Raw genomic sequence first — 22,030 nt, 5'->3', positions numbered from 1 at the left:
ATTCTTTGTGCCACACACCTATGTGTCAGCTGGTTTTACAGCACAAAGCAGGACAGATTACCTCAAAAACAGGCACTTTGGACTGGCACTTGAGAGTTCAAGCCCTGGCATATGTCCTGAACAATCATACATTTTTGCATCTGATTGTATGGAAGTAATTTCTCACCTCAAAATGTATCTGTAGGGACAATATCCTGTTATGACTGGAGGGCTCAGCAAAGTGATGAGCATTTGGGGAAAGAAATCTAGTCCCAGAAACCCAAGCAAGATCTGGAATAAGATCTGCCAGCAGCAGTGAGGGCAAGCAGAAACGGGTGATGTTGCCATCAGGAAGCTGAGGTCCCCTCCAACTTTCCCAGTCCCACCCTTTTGTGACAACTCTACTTGGGCTGTGGCCATAAAAACTATGAAAACCTCTAGGTGGGTTACAGCGTATGCGTATTACATGTGCAAATTTGCCCTGCACTCTAAAACTTCAGCTTGGATTGACGATTTATAAATGTTTCACATGCCCCAACTAAGAGGTCAGAAGGAAATGTGGCCTTGATTAGCGACTGTTAATCAATTTCCCTCTCAATGAAATCTTATTGTTCCAAATACTGCATGAGACCACTCAGTTTGTAATGTCCCAAACCTTATGTTGCTGCTCTGTGCGAGGAAACCAGACCCCAGTCTCCAAGGCTGTCATCCTAGGGACTTTCATTGACAGTAAAATGCTATTTTGACAAGATCAGCACTTTTCTGCAGCCATTTCCCTGACGACTTAAGGCAGGCTGCTGGGACTGAGTTTGATAAGGGCCCCTGATCTCAATAATGCAGCTTAATCTCCAAAAGCTGGATTTCAGCACTACCTAATCACATTGGGCTCCTTTGCCTTTGCCAATCCATTATGTTGCTGCAGGCTTCAAAGGTTTTGGTGGCATAATGACATCTTCAGACCTATCTTTACTGTATTTCCAAAATCCCCATCGAATCCCGTGTGCCAGAGTGTATAATATTATTTTAATTGCCGGTTTGCTGCTTTAGGGGCACCTTCCTTCATAACTTCTGCTTTCCTTGTAATGATGAGATCTCTTGCAGATGCAGTTAATCAAAAAGATTACAATCACTCCAGAAACACCTGCATTGGAATTAAGTCTGGCTTTTATTACTATGAATTCCTACTGCTGACAAGCTCTGGGAGGAGAGAATAGGGGAAAACCCAAGATCCCTTTGCACAGCTGGAATATAAATGTGAAATTTTCTTCCCATTTATTTTTCTTCTGTAAATGGTTTAGCTGCTATTGATCAAGATTACCACCAAATAAAAATCAGAATCTACTAGCTTGTGGTGTTTTGTGTAACACATTCATAAAACAAATTTATGCTTCCACGACTGCAACAGGCCATACTTTCTCCTAGGATATATACAAGACTGGAAATAGTGTTCATTGTCAGGGCTCAGCAGACAGATATTCAAGAGCAGAGAGGATCCTGTATTGGGACTCTATATTGCATGTGGAAGACAAAATAATTCAGCTGTTCCCAAGGCCTGCATCCTCTTTATCATTATGAAATTCAGGATAAATATAAAAGATTTTGCTCATTAGTTGTAGTGGATAGGTACAACAGGAAGCAGAGAAGTCAGAAGTATTAAGGGAGCAGAACAAATATGTGTAATTCACTGTAGGTAAAAAGACATTCTTACAACTGTTGCAAATTCTTCAATTAATATTTCTATTACTACTAATCTCTGCTCTCTAACTGTTGGGGAAGCGCGGGGACATTGTGTTCAAGAAATACAAAGTTTTTAAAAAAACCCTACAATGACAAAGGTCATTAGGGCATTGTGTCAAAAAAACAAGGTTCAGATAATAAAACATCTTGGAATCCTGAAAACTTGCAAAACAAAATAAAATGCTATTCCTTACAGGAAACTGGAGGACATTCATGTCCTTCGAGGACAGGTTGACAACAATCTAAGAAATAGCTCAAAGCACATTTATTAAGGAATGTTAATCTACTAAAGCCTGTAATTGTCCCAGGCTCTGGACACAGAACTGTTTGAAAATTAAGTATTACATTCAAAAATTGTGAAGAATGTTCACATTTATTCTTTTTTTTGAAGAAGCTGGAAAATGCTGCTTCTACAGTGATCTACCAGCACAGGAAAAAGAAATATGGAAGTGTCTCACCGTCTCAGGACTGAATTCTCACTCAACACAGAGTCAGTATTAAATGCTTCTGATCCACAACATCCTGCTCTCTCTTGCTGGATAACAACTCAAACTCAATATATGCTCAAAGGAACGATGCAGTGGGAGATAATCTGTCCCACTGCTTCTGCAAGACTTACAGGAAAGAATCACTAATGCAGAAGCAGAAAATGTAGCCCTGTTACTGACTCCTGATAATATGTGCTTTTACCTTCTCTAGGTTCTTAGCTCAGCTACCTTTTTAGATCCAGAAACCATCAGAGACTGGGCTGGCACAGTTACTGCCTCGTTTTAAATGAAGGTATTTATCATGCATATCCACATAACTTCTATTCATTAACATAGTCTGGAATTGGTATTAGAAAACTAAGAAAAGCAATGGCCTTATCAGGGAAGATGCTCCATTTATAGCAAGGTGAATTTTCATATTTTCAGCAGAAGAAATATTTAGGGCAAAATCTAGTAAATCACTTAGGTACCTACAGTGCAAGCTGGATGGGTTACAGATATCAGAATCCAAGAAGATAAGACACAAACCCCATGTAACTAGACATTTCTGAATTTAGCATTAAAGATTCACACAGTAAAATATGTAAAGAGTTTTAAGAACAGAGACCATTGGAAAACAAGGGAATGTCTTCTGTGACAAGACCAATGCTCCTTCTGGCCATGGCAGCTTCAATGAGAAAGCTGAAGAATACCCTTCTCTCATCCCAAGTTGTCTTCCAGTATGAAATTGGAAGAGATGGATCGGAAAACCTCTGAGCTAAAGAAGGTTTAAAGTGTACCTCTTCCACTTCACCAGGTGTTATACCTTGAGGTCTGTTACATAGGAGGCTGTCACTACTATGACCCACCTGGCTGCATTTAGGAACAAGCCTGTCCGTAGGAGCAACGCAGCACGACAACCACCAGGGCTTTGGGCTGCTAAGCGCTATCTCATCAAGTTGGTTGAATCCAGTTTGCAGGTACTTTGAGTAATCTGAAGTAACAAGAAGGGAAATATTTCAGACACCCTTTCCTCTTTGATATTTCTCCTGGTAGTCTTTCACAGCCCTCAGCAAGTTTGCTGATGTCAATGCTGAGTTTGGGTGCTCAACTCTTCACTTGGTGCACAGCTGAGTACCTAACACGCATTAGAAATGGTGACACAGAGTTACTACACTGATAAGTGTTCAGCTGCCACAAATAACCACTCATCCACTCACAACCAAGCTTCATTTCTTCTTCCCATTGCACTGACAAGGTTGTATTACTAAGGAGTTTCTAAACACGGGCTGCAGAAACAGAAGGACTTTGCCTAGTAGGAGATAGGAGGTCACCGAGGTAACAGTCGTTGCTGACTTCAGTGTACTTAAGTCAAACTTAGCCTGTGGTTAAATATACAAGTCCTTTGCCCTTTAAGGCTTAAAATAAATTTGCCTTAAACTACTGCATTGGCTTACATTACAAGATAAATTATGAAAAATAAGTTGGCCTCAAAGCATAGTTTTGCTTAGCTGCTCTGGGCATGAACCATTTCACTTGGACTCTGTTTTCCAGACCACCTATCTCCCTCACCAGGAGGATGAAGAGAAAATAAGCAAGAGGGGCTGCAGCCTATTTAGACAACTGGCCAGCTCTTTGCAAAGGGCTCATTCTCAGTTAGAAGAGAGAAGATCCACCACAGAGGAAAAACAAAGCCTGCTAAGGGCTGACCATGACGGTGATGCAGTGGTATGATGTTATGGGACAGAAAGGACTGGGTTCACAGGGTTAACAAGGAACATGGCAAATAGCTAGAATCTACACCTTCCTTTTTCCTCTCTCCTCCTCCTCTCTTTCTCTGGCTCTCACCTTGCCTTCTTCCTCATCTTTACTACTACATTTATGTAAATGCTGAACACACACAGAGTATTGCACACTACAACTCTCATCACACCAATCACTTAACAGTGATGATCCCAGCACCCTTTATGAGATCTGCAAACAATTACAGTTGAAATCAATATGAATCCTTCAGTATAAACTCTTGAACTTTATAACCAAGGAACAGTGACAGGTACAGCCTGCATCTTGTCTAATAGCACGATCCAGCTGACTCAAAAGGGGAACTGTATTAAAATACAGTACTGGTACAGTATGTCATATATAAGCTCTAACAAGAGGGAATGAACAAACTACAAAGACACCTCTGTAAAGGCATTATTGCAAGGTTATTGAATAGTACCTTTCAACAGCAAATCAATCATCAGTTCCCTCAGCTCCAGGAATACTGTATTTCTAATTTCTATTCCCAAACTTGGCCCAGGATTGTGCTGTCTTCCCTAGCTTTATGACAGCTCTGCAAAGGTAACCCACTCCTCTTGATCACATCAGCAAACTTTCATTGACTGCCTTGCTGCTACCTCTGTTGGTCAACACAGGCAACTCTGAAACAGCGAATGGGGCTGACTGCGCCTCACTCACATTTAATATGTGCCCTGCGTTGGGTTCGTGCCTAGACTTGAACTAAGAAGAAAAGAAAAATTAAAAAAGAATTTATGATCTCATGAACCTTGAGAGCAGAGGCCCTTGAGCATCTTGTGAATGACAGCAGCACTCTTAAGTCTGGATCCTAGCCCGCATTTTCCATCCAAGAGGACTGAACGATGTTTGGAATTACATAGTGAGGAATCTAAACTAAACCAGGTGTCTTCCCAGTTTTGCCAAAAAAATAGTTTGACACATACTAGCTTATAAATAGATGGTTCTGCCAGATCAAACAATGATATATTACACTGACCACTCAAACAGCCCAACAATGAAGCAATTTTCATGAGGATGCAATAATTTTTTACTTTTTAAAATTGAAAATAATAAACAGATTGGTTTGTATTATCATGAAAAATGTGCTAGAGGGTAAGGTCTGTGAAGAAAAATCTGACAAGTCATAGGTCATAAAAGTTTCAGTTCAAGCTTGTTCATATTATTGTGAAGTAAATTATTGCTGAAAACTTCTTGCAAAGAGTTCCTTTTTGATTGGGTCTTGGTTTAAGATGAGCAAGCACTTTAAATGTGAACTATTTCCATTGTTTGTGAGCTATAGACAGCAGGCTGAATAGAAAAGCAGAGACCACGGGTCATTCCCACTGGTGTAAAAGGAAGGCTACACAGTGTTTCCTTCCAGCCATAGGACATCCACTATCTAACTATGACTGCACACATCACCTGTCCACATACAGGCACCTAACAGGGAGTTCTCAGCATCATACAAGGTTTTTCTTTCTCATACAGGTACAGCGTATAAAGCCAGCTGGCAGTTAGGAAAATCCACCCGGCCAATCCAATTCTGACATGACTGACTCCAGCACAACCTGACAGCAGTGAGGCGCTCTGGGAGCATAAGTCTATTTTACTGAAACTGTTTGCCAATTAATTCTCCTTTTGTTCTTTCTAGAGTAAGACTGTTTTGATCGTGATGAGCAGTGTCTCACTCAGGACAAGAAAGATTTTGAGGGGAGATGTGATGTAGATCAGTACAGCTGCACAGGACTAAAGAGTGTCTGGCACCAATGGTGTCTGCAGCAGAACTACTCAGTGCAAATGATTCATTGAGAAATCTCTTCTTGCTGATAGGTTCTGGAGAGATGCCTGGATACAGTGATAAGGAGCTGACAGGGAACCAGACATGCTCAGTTCACCTAAAGATGCAGAGAAAATCTCCTCCCCACATTTAATGTCTTTGGGACCCTTCCAGTTATGTCTTTCCCTTCTGACAGTCTTCCAACTCCCTGGGACTTTCTGGCCCTCCTCAGTATCCTCTTTTGTCTCCTTCTCCTCCCCCCAGGACAGTTCTCTTCTTTTCTCATCCCATTCTGTTTCCTCCCAGGAGGTTCCGGGGGAAGAGGCTGCAGGTGGTGTAGAGTGTGTATGGCTCAGCCTGTGCTGGGACATGCTGCCATCAGCTGCCATCACCTCTTCCTCACTTGGATGCTTTCAGACCAAGATTTCATCCAATGCAGCAGACTCAACTCTCCCCCAGTGGTAGTTTCAAGCAGGAGCCCTGTGCTCCAGCATGTGAAAGTGCTCTGACACACATCACATATTTTTGCAGGCTCCACCGCAGTGTCAGACTTAATGAAACACTTAATTATCAGACCTCAAAGCTCAGGATTTCTCAGCAAGACAAATGGATGATCTGCATCAGGGCCTGGCTGTGCAATCCTTCCTCTGCCCAACACTTGCTCCTGGGGACAGGTAAAACCAACAGGCTGAGAAACAAAGAGGCTACATAGAGCATGGCTACAGATAGGAATGAGGCCATAATGGTAAATTGTTCTGCCAGCCTAAGGAAAGCCTGGTTACAGGATCCAAATAGCTGCTTGGCATCTGAGAAACAAGAAAATAAATCAGAAGCCAGAGACCTCAACATTAGTCCAAGACTTAGAATAGGAAATACTGAAATTATTGCATTCCTTGATTGAAATAGTCTCACCTAGAATAGGCAGATCTAGCTAGAAGAGCAGAGCCTGGGGCAATGGGACACAAGCAAAGGATGGAGACAAGGAGACACCACTGAAACTGTGACTTTTGCTCCTGTTTCCACTTTCAGAGCAGCTCAGTGAAGCCCATCAGCAGTCTCCCCTAGCGCTGAGACATGGGACCAGGCACACAGGGAGCACTCTAAATCCTTAGGGACCAAAAAAAGGTGCATCTGCTGGGCCAAAGTACAAGCACATGAAAATTTAGTGGCAGTATGAAGGTTTCACAGTACCCACGTTACAGAGAAGCACAGGGGATTTTGTCGCTCCGGTCATTTGTTTTGTATTGAACACAACAATTCATCCAGAAGTCATTTCTCCCTCCCAGACTGTCAGGCACAAAACACTCACCAGCTTTCTTTTCCATTACAAATTTCAGATCTACCTGCGAAGTATAAAAAGCCTCCAGCAGGACAAACATACAGCATAAGAGCAAGAGAGCTTAGGGCTGTCACCACCGTCTGTAAATCCCTTTGGTAACTGGGAATTTGTAAGGTGGCAGGTTTTCAGTACTGATCTGCTGTTATCTGAAATGTATTGGATGGCTCTCTGGATTTTTTTTATCAAATCTGTAAAACCAGTAAAACAACACTCCTGGTTTGAAGAACTCTTTCAGGGTGGAGTGAAAAACAAGAAACTGTTGCTGGAGAGTATCTGGTGTTGATCACAAGGAGAATAAGTACTATTTGCCCAGAGAAAGCAAGATTTTTCCACTAACCTCTTCTTCTGCTTTCTCAGCAAATTTTTCTGTTTTCTCTAGTCTGCAGCCCTTCTCTAGCCAGTAAATTCAATATCTTGTGAGATCTAGAGAGAACAAAGTGAGCATTAGACAGACAAACAAGGAAGGGGTCCATTATTGTATTAAAAACCCCAAGTGCGTTGTTCTAGCACAAATTTCACATTTGCTTGTGCATGCTTTTAACTGATTCCTTACTTTGTACCTTATAAATGGGCACCAGATGCCAGAGAGAATGATTGAAATTGCAGTGAAACTCGAGATCAAGTGAGTTTTCCCCTGACCTAAACCTACTTTAAAAATATCCTATATGTTTTCTCCCCTGAAGACTGAGCAATAGAAAAGCCTCTCTCCTAATTTGTCACCTTAAGCGTGCACACAACTTTCAAAATCTCAAAGTTTGTGACTCCCGATCACTCCTCTATTGAGGCACTGGAAGGACTGGAATTATCCTTGTCTTGAAATCACAAATTGGTTTTTCTTTCCCAATACAAACATCCAACAGCTGTAAAAATGGCATCCAATCAACTGCTGACTCTGCCAGTTTTGCAGAGTTCTTGCTCACGTCCATCTGTCTCCTCCTGCCACGCTGCAGCACATTAGCAGTGCAGTGAGGAGGTAGGACACAAGATGACTTGCTTCCCATGTGTGTGGGCCAGTAGCCAAGTGATTGCACTTAACAAAGTTGGCCACAGATCCACCTTTCATGTTAAAACATGGGGAGGATTAGGAAACTTTTTAAATTAAATAATTCTACAATTGATGTTTTCCTGCCAGTTTTGGATTTTTTCTTGCAAATTTTTTTTCAAATTTTTAATTAGAAACACCTTATTTCTCTCCTTCTAAAGCCCTCCTGGATTGAGTTAGTTGGGTCAAAGAACAAGAAGTTCTATACAAGTAAGATCATGTTAAGTAACTGAATCTCTTTGTGAACTATCTGGCTGAAATATCTTTTGCCAGCATATGAACAAAAGAGAGACTGCAAGTCTTTCATCAGACACTGGTTTTTAAGAAAAAAGTCCATTTAGATATAACCTGCTCCCTCAGATTAACTTCAGGTGCTCGTAAAGTGTATTCTTAACTATATTTTTAAACATTTGGGATATTAGAACCATTCTTCTGCTCTGACAGAGCACTGTCAGGAAGCCAGGGAGTTGAGCCTGTCCCAGGCAAAGCCTACACAACATTCTAGAAGGTGTCACCTCTGTCTTGCTGTAAAGCAAAGAGCCACTGGTTTCCCCTCTCTGGAATGTTTAGGAGTTTCCTTTTCCCACACTTTGGACTATAAAATGTTCTTTTCTGATTTTTCCCCTTGTGTAATGGAAACTGTACCCTCATCACAGTCCACTAATAATAAACTTTGAGCCAAATGTGACAGTCCCTGCTGACTTCTCATCCAACAGCTCATCACTGACAGCACAGAGAGCGAACGCTCAGCCACCCTGAGCACACCTGTATTCAAACCCAACATCTTCCTTACCAGAATAAATTATATAAACACAAGACATAAGCAAGAACTGGACATTCTCACTGATGTTTTCCACAGTCTGAACCAGAGAGGGCTTGCCTGGTTTTTAGAAACTGAATCAGTTTGCCTGATCATAAAGACATCTTTCAACTACAACCCTCCTTGAAGGACGGGATCCTCCAGTGGTTGAGTGAGCATCCATCCAACCCTTATAGACATAAACAAAACCTGCAGTTTGCATCGTGTTATTCCAAGCTGAGAGAACGTTCAGCAAACCACCACCCTGGGTATTGTTCCCTCATGGCAATGGGATACAGCTTACCTCCATCAGTCAGGGAAACAGAAAGAAGAATGGTATATGGGCATCAAACTTACAATTTCAGTATTGGTCTATGAATGCCATGATGGAAATCTCTCCTTCTGTTAGGGAAAATGGTAATCAAAAGGAAGCAGCAGAAGAGACGAGGTTAGAAAAAATGGCAATTGCTGTATCACAGAACTATGACTCAGAAATCATGAGTGATTGCAATGTAACAAACTACCACACACAAGCTTCTCTCAGTCCACATGCACACTCATAACTCTAGGGAGCATTTTTTTCAAATATGGGGTAACTTTCTCACGAGTTACAGAGAAAAATATCAAATCTAATTAATTTCCATTTATGGAGGACCGGCACAGGGTCAGAATACACCAACAGCAAGTTATTACCAGGCAGCTGACAGATGCTTGCTTGATTGTGTCAAACCATTTAGATCAAAAGCTGAACTGAGTCCTGTTCCTTTTTAAGTCAACAGAACTTCCCTGAGATCTTTCACTGCGTCCTAACTAACTAGTTATGGCAATTATGAAACATTGGGGATTGCCTAAATTAGACACCTGGCTCTATACTGATTTCAAGCTAGCACAGCTCTTAAAATGGGGAGGAGGGGGGTGCTGAATGCCTTTGAAAAGCCTACTCCACATTTTGTCATATACTTGGATAGTGCAGAAGCACAGGGAGTAAGTTTGGAAAGTCACTTGTGTGATCTCTCACTAAAACTCCAAGATACTATTCAATAATCCAGCCTTTTGGAAATTTTTGCATGCTGCTTACAGGACACCATTCATCCTTTTGACACAAATAGGAAAAGTTGTTTGCATCAAAGCTTGATAGGTTGGAAGCTTTCCTCTTTCACAGAATCATAGAATCAGTCGGGTTGGAAGGGACCTCTGAAATCATCAAGTCCAACCCTTGATCCACTACCACCGTGGTTACTAGACCATGGCACTATGTGCCACATCCAGTCTCATCTTAAAAGCCTCCAGGGGCAGAGAATCCACCACTTCCCTGGGCAGCCCATTCTAATGCCTGATTACCCTTTCTGTGAAGAATTTCTACATATAATACAGAATAACTTCCGAAGCTGAAGTTGCTGAGGGCCAAACCCTGTCAGTGGAACCTTTGCCATTTGTTTTATTAAAACCCCAGTGTGGCTCTATAAGAACAATACATACTTTATAACTGCAACTTAAATTCAGTGTTGTTGCATAAAATATTCTCTTTTCAATTGACACCACAGAAAAAATTTGCCTTCTGCTGCACCTCAATATTTGTATTCTACATGAAAGTCTTTCAGGTCCCACTGTCTTTGTCACCTGGTGGGCTCAGCCCACAACAGGCTCAGCCCAATTTGTCAGCCCACAATTTTTGCAGGTGAGAGTGATGAATTTACCACTCAATCTTAACAGGCATTTGAATTCCACCCCCTGTTAAAAGACCTTTTTATTCTCCTGCTTAAGTTTTGGAGAGGCCCTCACAGGATCAAACTCTTGCACCATTTTGATGACTATTAACGATGTGCACCACGAGAAGCTGAATTTAGCATAGAAAATGTCCTTGGATGACCCACCAGCAAGAGGTCGTCACTGTATGTAGAGCACTTAATCCAACACTCCACCTCTGATATGCCTGAGGAACTTGGCATTTCTCTTCAGTGTGTAAAACCTTTGGACTCTCTGGAATTTAGACCATTTAACTTGAAAGTTCAGGTTCATTTGGGTAGTCTTACTGAGTCATCCAGTGTGATTACTTCTAAACAGTCTGCCCCATATCCTGTTTTCTGGGATGTTTATAAGCACTCTTGGGATGCTCATTCAGACACATCTTAAGTTCAGACTTTCCTTGGAGTGTCACACTGGGATCTGAGGGCTGCAGCGTCTCTGCTATACAGACAGGCTGAGTTGTTCAGCTTGGAGAAGAGAAGGCTCTAGGCAACTTTATAGCACCTTCCAATGCCTAAAGGGGCTACAAGAGAGCTGGAGAGGGACTTCAGACAAGGTCATGGAGTGACAGGACAACAAGGAATGGCTTCAAACTGAAAGACAGCAGGTTTAGATTAGATATTAGGAAGAAATTCTTGACTGTGAGAGTGGCACAGGTTGCCCAGAGAAGCTGTGGATGCTCTGTCTCTGAAGTGTCCAAGCCCAGGTTGGATGGGGTTTGGAGCAATCTGGTCTAGTGGAAGGTGTCCCTGCTCATGGCAGGGCAGTGGAATGAGATAATCTTGAGGATCCCTTTCAGACCAAATATGATTTTATGATTTGGAAGCTGAGCAGCACATCATTACAGATCTGTGGATGCACTTTAAACTACCTGATGGCCAAAATATTGTAGATTAATTGTCATTTACCAGGTTTCTGGTGAGGATTTTACTACCTTTTTAATTTCCGCAATACCACAGCTGGACTGCTACCAGTCCCCAGCCCAGTCCATCTAAAGCTGCTGCTAATGTGTCTGCAGTCACAGCACAACCGTGACTAATGTTGTGATTGGATCACCCAAGACTATAATCCTGATGCAAATCAGCTACTGCAAATAATTTCATTCTCCAGTTAGCCACAGCACCCCCCTGGTGTTCATAACTAAGGCCAGTGTAGGTATTAGCAAGGAGGCAGGTTCCCATGGCAGCTCACTGCTAAAGGGCAGCACAATAGTCTTTGCTCCCTCTGGCTTAATTTGCCTGTGTGGAGCCCTGGAAAGCCAGGCTGCTGAGAAAAGGGTAAGATAAAGCCATACTGCAACAGCATTTTGAGCAGATTGAAAGAGGAGGGGAGAATGGGGGTCTGAACAGCAAGAGGCAAGGAACCTACAGCACTCAAATGAATGAGTGAATCCTGGACAAAGGTAACAACCAGGAACAGTTAATAATAATCCAACACTCAGGGGCACATCAGAGACAAGCACTTCAACAAAAAATACTGCTCACAAAAATCTGCAAACGACATAACACTAATGAAAACTTAGAAACTGGATGGTGGCAGGAGGAATGGAGATGCTGTTGTATAACTTGCCCTTCCTGCCCAGACCTGCCAATGCAGCTGGATTCTGACTTGCAGCATCATCACTTTTCCTGTCTTGGCCCCCTGATCCTGCAAGCAGCCCCTCACAGTGACCTGCCAAACCTTTGCTATCCTAACTTTTCTTCCTTTGAACAGCCTGATAAGGGGCCAACCTGTGCAGTAGCTTCTCACTGTGCCCTGAAGGGAGAATACAATGAGGCCTATAAAGCAAATTGCACTTGTTACCCGAGGCAGCTTTTGAACTCTGCACGGAGAGGCTGGAATGCCCCCTTCCACTTAGCAGAACAAAGGGCAGCCAACCTGCAGGGGTTTAAATCTGAAAGTTAAACATGAATGTGATTAATGTGTGGCTTTGAATTTCATGTATTATTGAATTGTATACATTACTCCAGGCTTGGAGGTTTTTCCCTTTTATAGTGCAACACAATTGCATGTTCTATTTGGGAGGGGTGCAGAGCAGAGAACACCAGGCAAAACTATTTCCATATGTATTCCCCAAATTCTCTGCCTGAAGGACTTGAGCGAGCCGGGATTTATACTGTGTTTCACTGACCCCAAAAAAACAACTTGAAACAGATTTAGAGAAGATGCACCGGAGCTCATTGCAACTGAAACACTGGATACTTATTTGACAGCCTCCAGGAATCCTTCCAGGTCCACCCTTTCCTGTGAATCTGCTAAAGCTCCAGAAGATTATCAGAGTTCAGTGAGTATGTGGGATGCTGGATTTTAGGAGACGGGTTGCCTCTCGTAAGAGTCATAAAAAAGATCAACTCATGTAACCAGTACTTCAACTCCAAAGTCTGAGTCCTTGATCCCATTTAAGTCATAATCCACTGATAGGAGCCAGAAAGCTGGACCACACCACTCCCGCATGATCCTGCCGGCTTCAGGGAATGCTGCGTGACCAGAAGAGTAACCTGGCTTTTTCTATTGGGGAAACCTTTAATGTATTTTTAGAAACAGTTAATTAACATACAAGGGGCAACTGTAAAGCACACCTGGACACTTCCAGTTTGAACTTTTCCGTTCTCTGTATAGCTTTGGGCAAGTCTTCTCACAGCACCACAACATAAGACTAACAAGGGTGCTGAGAAATACTTGAAAGTTTTATTTTAGGAAATATAGTTCTTTTTTTAATTAGAGGGTTTCCCTGGGAAAATCTTAAATACAAAGTGCCAAATGGCCAGTATCTGATAGGCACTACCTGCCTTTCCGTGGCAATGAACCTCCTTCTGCTGGTCCTGTGCATTTCCATTAACCCATCCAGTCTCTGCTGTGCTGGGTGCAGCTCTCACTACACTGATGATTCTGTATAGAATTAAACAACACATCTGAATAAACGATGAAGCTACACAATTCCATGCCCTGGCACTTTTTTCCTCGATGTTGCAGTTTTGATCTCCTGAGAAGTACCTTCAGCTTTGCAGAGACAAGGCACTGGTTTCTCTCCCACCATCTAACTCGGTCAACTACTACTGAATGCATGCAGTGCAATCACAGCTCACAGTGATGAGTTTATAGAGAACATTCTGTAGTATCCAGCCAGATCTTCAGAGAACTGTTTGCATTTTGTTAAGACTGCTGGGATGAGGGATTTACTATTGTATCATACACCATCAGTCAGCTTGCTATGATTAGTTCTACAAGGGCCACCATTAAAACATCCAGTGAGCTGGCCTTCTATGGGACACTTCTCACTTGGCTGGGCAGGGAGGATCTGGAAGAAATGAGGTTATATAAAGAATTCCCATTTTCCAAAGGTCAGGTATAGATGGCTTCTCATAATTTTCCATGCCCATTTGTATCTGGAACTTCATTTGCTTGTGGAATGGGGTATGACTACTACAACAGGAGAGCTCTGTCTCCTGGAATGGTTTCTGGCTCAGGAGGACAACTGACCTTTGTTCTAGACAGGAATATGAGCTCTGCTGCCATTGGACACCTTTGAATCATTGTCCCCTATGCTTTAGCCATTAGTTTAGTGTATTACTAGCCAGGACATGGATATAGGTTTATTCTAACAGCACTAAAAACTTCTCTAGCTTGCCAAGCTTATTATAGTGTAATGCTTCTTTAATTCCTTACTTCCCAATCAAAAGGTCCAGACAGTGAATATGGGAATTGTAGCAGTGATTCTTACCTGATATATGTCTGGTACTAATTTTGCCAGAGTCTTCCTGAAATATGTATAGAAAAATTATTGATCACTCAGGACCTTTTGGGAGCAGGGAAGCCCAGAATATCATATCACTGATCCATGGCCAGAGATCAGTCCTGCAACTTCATTCTCAGTCTGAAATCTGGCAAATGCTGTGCATTTGCACTAGCATGGAACTCGCAGAATCCAACTGCAGCTCTGAGCTCTTAACAGCAAAAAATAAACCTGCTGCATCTCCTGCTCACCTTGGTGCAGTACAGATGCAAATTAGACAAAGCAAGACAACGACATTTCTGTCAAATGAGTGAAAATACCATTTATGCTTATACCAGAAGGACAAATAAGATTTGAGCAGAGGACTGGACGAGAATGCTCTTGCAGTTCTGTGATCCTCGATCCGGCCATAAAGTGCATACCAATGTAACAGTCAAATGTACCAAAAATGTAAAATACATTTTGATCCAGCCCCCAGAAACAAACAAACAAAAAATCTCTGTATCTCCTCTGCAAAATTATGTTTGCATACTGCTCCCAGCCCAGAGAACTGCCTGTTTCCTGGGGACATATGCATTGCTTTTGCTATTTTGTGCCAGCAAGACCTGACCTGCATCTGAACTCATGCAGATACTTCAATAAATCTGCAATTTACCCCTAAGTCCAAAAGTCCTTGGTTAGGACATCCCTGTCCTCTGCAAGCTAAACCAACTCTCCCATTTTTATTTTGGCATGGCTGGTCCTCCTCCAGTCTCTTAATTAACACAAGAGGAAAAAGTAGAAAGTGTGACAAGACCCACTGATGGGCCTCTCTCTATGTGTGCTCATGTGGCTCCTTTCTTGGGGGCTAACCCAGGGCACAACTCTGCTCTTCTACATATATATTCCAGTGGAAGAATTTTTTTTCCTTCTGTAGATTTATTCAGACTCCAAACTTCAAATTCATCAAAACTGTCACAGACCATTTGCAGGATGGGAAGATACTGTGAGTCCAATCAGTGTGGGTGTCACAAACAATTATCCACTAGGGAATGATCCCAATTAGTAAACACCCTGCTAACTGGCCACCTCCCCAAGGACACTGATTGCCTGTGACAGTGTATTTTCAGGATGTCTGCTGGAAAACTACAACTCAAGCTTTTCTGGGCTGGCTTCTGGCAAATTCCTTGTTAACCCTACAAAAGAATCTACACATGAATAATTAAAAATAGATTGAAGTAGAAATTTAAATTACATTTAGCTTTGTCACCCAACCCCCTTTATAACAAGACCTACTTCTCATCTGGAATAAAATGGAAACTCTATTCCCTGTCTTGGCTTGTATGAGGCACTCTTGTATTTTGATGCTTTGCTCTAGGCTTTTGGAACTAAATAAAGATTTCAATATAAACACTCCCTTCCACTTTCTCCTTTCTTCTCTCCTTTTCTGTTAGTGCAAAATTCTTAAAGAGTTGCCTGAAGGACCAAACTCAGTAAGTGTTTGAAACCCAGCTGCTCTCTCCTTGCTTAACACATTCTGCCTTTTCTGCTCTATGTCCTACCTTAAAGAACAGCCCTTAACAATCCCAGAGCTGTTTTTATGGAACGAAATCACAGTGACAGGAACGAATGAAGATACAAAACTAAATATTATTTTAAAAAGTAACTTTCTGATCACACAACTCTCTCCTGAAATGGACCGGCAGTAATGCTAACAGGAGGTAGGAAGACTGATTTGGTCAGCAAGGCTGCCTCCCAGCCAACTGTCTTGCTCCCAAGGAATGGACTTTAGTGCCATACTTGGCTTCCTTTCAAGTGTGCCAGGTCCTCCCACATCACTCAGTAATAATCCCACACCTCTGTGATTTTGGCAGGCTCCTGCACAGCCTCTCTCCTTCTTCTCTGGCCTGAGCTAAGCAGACTCCCTTCTTTAATATGTGGAGGCAAATAGATTTATTTAACTTATCCCTCATACTTTTAGCTCAGATTTCGATCCAGTTGATTGGTAATTTCTTGGCAGTAAATTCTACTCCAGCGATATCTTCAGCAGGGATAAACTGCCAAATCTCTACAGATTTCCATGGAGTTATGCCACTTGGCCCATCCCGGTCCAGCCCAATAACCTGAATTGAGTTACTGTTATTAGTCTGTCACACATACCCAAGTGCCCATACTTTGCTGTCTCTCACACTGAAGCTTTCAGGGTTCCTCCTTCCTAAAGAATTTTGCTTTCAGATGTTTCTCTCATACAGAAAAACTACTTTTCCTCCTCTAATATTCCATCACTTTCCCACCAAAATGACCAACTTCCTGGTTTCTGCCATGCTTCATGTACAAGGTAATCAGTAATGTTTGAAAAACATCTCACCTAAACTATCATTAAAATGCTCTTTACTGCTTTGCTAATGCACAGGAGGAGCCCTCAGTGAAATGGATGAATCAAAAACTTTCATCAGTCACATTGGTTGAAAATCTGCATGACCAGAACCATGTATCATTTGTCATTGCTACTAATCCCCATGACTGAGTTCCTATCCAAAACAAGCCAAACAATTTCAGAGGGAGGGCAAGATCTTGTAAGACCATGTATCAAATGCTCTCCTAGGCTCCAACTGCAATATATCTAATGCAATCCCTTTGTCCAATACTTTGCCTTTGCATGATTGAGGATGAAATTGCATAACCAGTCTCCCCCAGGCACAATACCCTGTGGTTTGGAGCAATTAAAGACTTAGTTCAAGAATTTGTCTCACTTTTCTCCCATCTTGGTGGTCTGCACTAAATCCCAACTCTTTCTCCTTTGCTTTCTTACTCCTTTCTTCCTGATCCACTATGGCCCCAGCATCCAGAGCTTCACCATTCTTTCTCTTCATTTGCAGATTGCAAAGTCATGGGGACAAAACGTGAGAGAAGATCTCTGATACGACAACCTCAGTTTACAAAAATCTTAACACTGTTCCTTCCTATCCAACTCCCTCTTTTCAAAAGAAGTTGAAAAATATTCTGAATTCCTGTCCCAGATGAAGAGATTGTTCAGCTCTCTGTAAAACTGCAAGAGTTATGGGCACTTGTGAATTTGGGAGAGAAGAGATGGCTGGCTCTCTCCCAGGGGAAGGGCTTTGCACATCGAGCTGAAGAAAGAGAATCTGGCCTTGCTTTAAAGAGGAGGGACATAGTTCTATTTCTAGCACAGGCATTGTGTGACCAACACACAATCCTCTGAAGTCAAAGGATTTTTGCCCTCAGATATCCAAGGGCAGAAACCAGGAGCCATAGAGTCAGCCCTTGTGTCAGCTGATGGAACAAGCACCCTCCAGCTGTAAAAAAATAGCTCCCAACACTAAGATAAATCTGGAGCCACTGGAAGGGTCCTTGCAGACACAAACAGATTTATGATCCAAAATTCAAACAGGAATTATCATTACAGCCACTGCTGATGCCAGGAGACATTCATTCCCTGCCTATCCATCCTGTTTGGCTCACAGATCCCAGTGGTCCTCCTCAGGACAGCCACACCATCTATGTGAAAGCACTTGGCTTCTGGGGATGCCATGAATTTTCTGCGTTCCCTACTGCACACACTTGCCAAGTAGGTCTTGATTTAGCTACAGTAATCTCTGCTGCTTGTTCCCACAGAGAGAACTGTTTATTTTACAGAATCTCAAATGGATGGTAATAAACTACCTGCCTTCACATTAGAACAAGGTCACTGACCCAATCTGTTGCCCAGCAAACGTGTATAAATTCAGCAAGTCCCAGAACTGCAGTGAGAGCCAAGCCTGTCCTGATCACCCTGGGCTGCCAAACTTACTGTCTTGTGTTGGGGTACCACAGGCAGGGAAAACCTGGCCTCTAAATGGGACTTGAGAGAGGATGAGACATCAGGGAATTGCACCCTTGAAAGGACAGTAGGCCCTAATTGCTTTCACCACTGCAGTTCCAATATAAGCTACACAACCAAAAGGGAAAGACTTCAAAGCTAGACCAGCAGGAGCTTCCTGAGCTTTGAAGGAGCAACAGCACTTTGGCCTAAGAGGGCACTGCCCATACATGTAGCTGGAGCAGCTCAAGACACCTCTCCTTCCTGGGGAGAGGGCACTGACCAGCTGATGCACTGCAGATCAGCTTAAGAAATGGGAATGTCCTGGCAGAGGCAGGTTTTTGGACACAACACTTCCAAGCCAGAGAACTCTGGTGAATGTCTGAGTTGGGCTTGAAGTGTTTTACTGTAATGGCCACTTTAATACCACTGCACACACATGTGCTGTAAGGTCTTATAGGAGGGCTCATGGCACTGCCAGAGCTGACAGCTTCCTAAAGCCTCACGTCAAGCCAGCCAGCAATTCAGCATGTGGTCACTGTGCCTTCAGCAGCAACTCCCTGACCACATGATCCTGAGATCTCTGGGATTCTGGTGTGGTACTGTGGTCTCATTTATGTCCACTTAGCCAGGACATAGGCAATGGAGTTTTGATCAGATTTATAAGCCTACATCAGGAGGCCAGTGACACCCAGCCTGCCACTACAAGGGAATCTGACAGGATGGTTTGAAATAGCAGAGAGAGCTTGTACCAGACCAGCATCATCTCTGCAGTGTTTTAGACCCAATACTAACACCCTAAAGACAGTTTTATGGTATCATTGGGTGAGGACTTTGCTTGAACTCCTCTGGTTTAAGCCTTGATTTAAGCTAATGTATAATTCATAATGGGGATGATAACAGATGGCAACTTGTGAAGCCACAGGAACTCAATCATTTGTGATCACATGACAACACCCTAAATAATTTAAATCATATCTTACTGCAAGAGCTGCTCTGCTGGGGCCCCCTGTTACAGAGACACCAATGCCACACTGTGGGAGTCATCCTGCAAGGCACTTGTTACCAAATCCCCCTGTCTGCAAAGGGAGGAACTGAGGCACAGTGTGAGGGGCTTCCACATGCTGGCTCCATGAAAGCAGATCACTGGTGTCCTCCTACTCCTCTGCACCAGACCTCAGCCATGAGGTTCTGGTCTCTCCATCTCTATATATTGACTGTGTTTACAAAGATATTTGCAAGAGAGAGATTCAGACAAAAAACCATTATTTTAAAAAGGTGGTGGGGGTGCCTCTCCTCCACAGTATGGTTGCTAACTCCAAGAAAACCCTCCAGAGAAGTTTATCATCAGACTAGATATCTTCATGCCAGAATATCTCTTTTTGCTTCAACTACAGGAGGAAACTACTTTTCCAATACATGGCCTAAACCTTGGTAACATGAAGACTCTTCAGAGTCTCTGTGAGAACCAGGACACCCTATCAAACTCCTCAGCCACTGCAGGAATGTGGGATGGAGGGCAGCAAGGAGGTTTCTCTTATGAGTTTCAGCACTTCCCTTTTCTTTGCATCAATTTCCAGGTTGCTACATGCATATGAAATTTGGGGCTCTGCAGCAAAGTTTCATTCCTAGTTACTTGAGGCAGTCTTCTGAATAAAAAAACTCTTTAGGAAAGAAATGTTCTAGGAATATTCCAACATGCTCTGGATTACAGAAATGCTTCTACTGTCACAAGGGAAAAAGCACCATAAAGAATATAAAACTTTAATGAATTGTTATTATCATCTCAGCATACTTAATCTACCCCTTAGAGAAGTCATACTGAGTTTGAGCCTTCTCTGGAATTCCAATCAATCATAATCAGAACAGTTAGTCCTGGCTCAAGCACAGGCACTGGCTGCTCACCATAAGCATAATTAACACAGACTGCTGCCTCCCGCCTCCTGACATATTACAAGGGAACACTGCCTACACCACATTCATCCTTAAACATCATTTGACTGCCAGACCATTTTTATTCTTCATTTCAAAAATCACCATCCCCTTTTTAAGCACTTCAAATATAAAAGCACTCATGAGTTGATCAGCTAAATTCCCCTAACTGTTGCGGGCACATCCTGAACAAAGCATCTCTTGAACAGAGAGGAAATTGCCACCTAAAAACCCTTCCCCATCCAAAAGGTGTTTGAAGCCCTATTTGTTGGTCAAAGCACAAGGCATGGAGTTCTTCAGCACACTAGTTCTCACTAAAGCACAAGCGTGAACTTTCTCTCTGGTGTGCTATTAGCACTTGGCAAAGATGTTTGCAGAAATACCACTACATAAAACAAAGCTCTGTGTGTACAAGATAGACAAGATTCTCAGGTGGACTAAACTCTGAATTCAAGATAACTATGCCAAATGACACAAGCACAGATACAGATCCATGTTTCCTCTAAACCTGTGTGTTAGCAGTGAAAGACAGAACAGCCAATGGTAATAACCTTGTTGTTATCTTCAGGCAATGCTGCAAATCCAAAGATACCTCATGCCATGGAGGATCCTAGAGCAGAAGAACTTCCTTTCCGAAATGATAATCATCCCAAAACTTCTCACAGATGAAGCAGCTTTACATTCAGAATTAAGTCCTGCATTTATCTCTGTGCATTTGTCTCCGTACACCTGGAGCAGGGACAATTCTCCATCACTTTGCTAAGTGGCTCCAAAAGTCTAGAGAAGTTGCAGACAATGGTAGCCAGCACTGAAGCAGGTTCAAGGAAAGTGCGAACCATGGGTTTAACTGCAGAGAATCAGTCAAAAGTGATTGTCTGTTTCAGCTTGGACCTAAGGAAGCCCCATCTTCGTAAGGAGTAAAATCTATTTTTGCCACCATGAGTGAACAGCCCCTCCACAAGGCCCACAGTCTTTCCTCCACTCCCCTGTCCCCAGGGCTGCCTGTACAAGGCAAACAAGCTGCAGTCCTTGGGGCTGGGTAAGAGAAATCTCCCCCCAGCAGTGATGGACACTGCCTCTATGCCTGGCCTCAAGGCCAAGCTCAGTAACTAGCCCTGAGAGGAGGCACTTTTAACACAAAAATTATTCAACTCGCTTGAATAAGGAAGAGAACCACATCACTCACATGCTCACCTGTTCAGGTTCCTTAAGGAATGCCTCTTTCCATCTGAAAAAGCAATCTGACACTCTTTTTTTATTATTTATTTCAAGCAAGTAATGACATGTCTTTCTCATTGCACAAACCGTCAAGGCACTAACTTCAAAAGCAATGAACCTTACACTTCACGCTTATTACAGGAAATAGAATTATGGGATTTTGGGGTTGGTTTTTTTTTTAACATGGAGAACTGGAATGATCTGGACCTAGACTGAACTTAATCTCCTAAACAGGCCCAAACCCAAATCTCCACTCAGAGGGCTTCCAAACTTCAGGGCAGGTTGGGTCTGGCTTATGTCTCTTGGTCCGAGTGTGCCAAGTCCTGCAGCTCCATGCAGGTCCTTGACATGCTCCCAGCAAACTGGTGTCTTGGCTACCTGCCTCTGGGGAGGAGGGACAAAACAAAACACAAGATACTACAACACCATGACCTTGGGTGATAAAACTGCCCGAGGAAAATGGATAGTCGGGGTTGCAGGGAACTGCTCCAAAGAAACCAGTGCCAGAGCAAAGAGTGCCAAGGACAGCGAGTTTAGCAGAGAGTGGTGGAGGGAGGGAGGCTGAGGCTGGGAGTGCAGGATGATGAAGAAGTTGAGACAAACCTGAGAGGGAACGCGCCCTGCCACGCCGGGAGGGATCCATAGACTATCCAACAGTGTCCTCTGGTGGCAGCAGCCACAGC

General features: G+C 42.9%; 1 long non-coding RNA gene across 1 annotated transcript in view; it reads right to left on the bottom strand.

The window, feature by feature from the left end:
• The window catches only part of LOC120323126, an 88,950-nt gene extending 78,886 nt beyond the window's left edge, over positions 1–10,064 (bottom strand). The window contains exon 1 of the long non-coding RNA XR_005563307.1: positions 7,416–10,064. This is a non-coding gene — a long non-coding RNA (uncharacterized LOC120323126). The remainder of the gene's footprint in view (positions 1–7,415) is intronic.
• Positions 10,065–22,030: the final 11,966 nt, after the last annotated feature.

Source organism: Pipra filicauda, unplaced genomic scaffold, assembly GCF_003945595.2.
Source record: "Pipra filicauda isolate LSUMZ 115617 unplaced genomic scaffold, ASM394559v2 scaffold19_size4547281_pilon, whole genome shotgun sequence".
In the NCBI taxonomy this organism is placed as follows: Eukaryota; Metazoa; Chordata; class Aves; order Passeriformes; family Pipridae; genus Pipra; species Pipra filicauda.
This window is presented reverse-complemented; position numbering and strand designations above follow the sequence as displayed.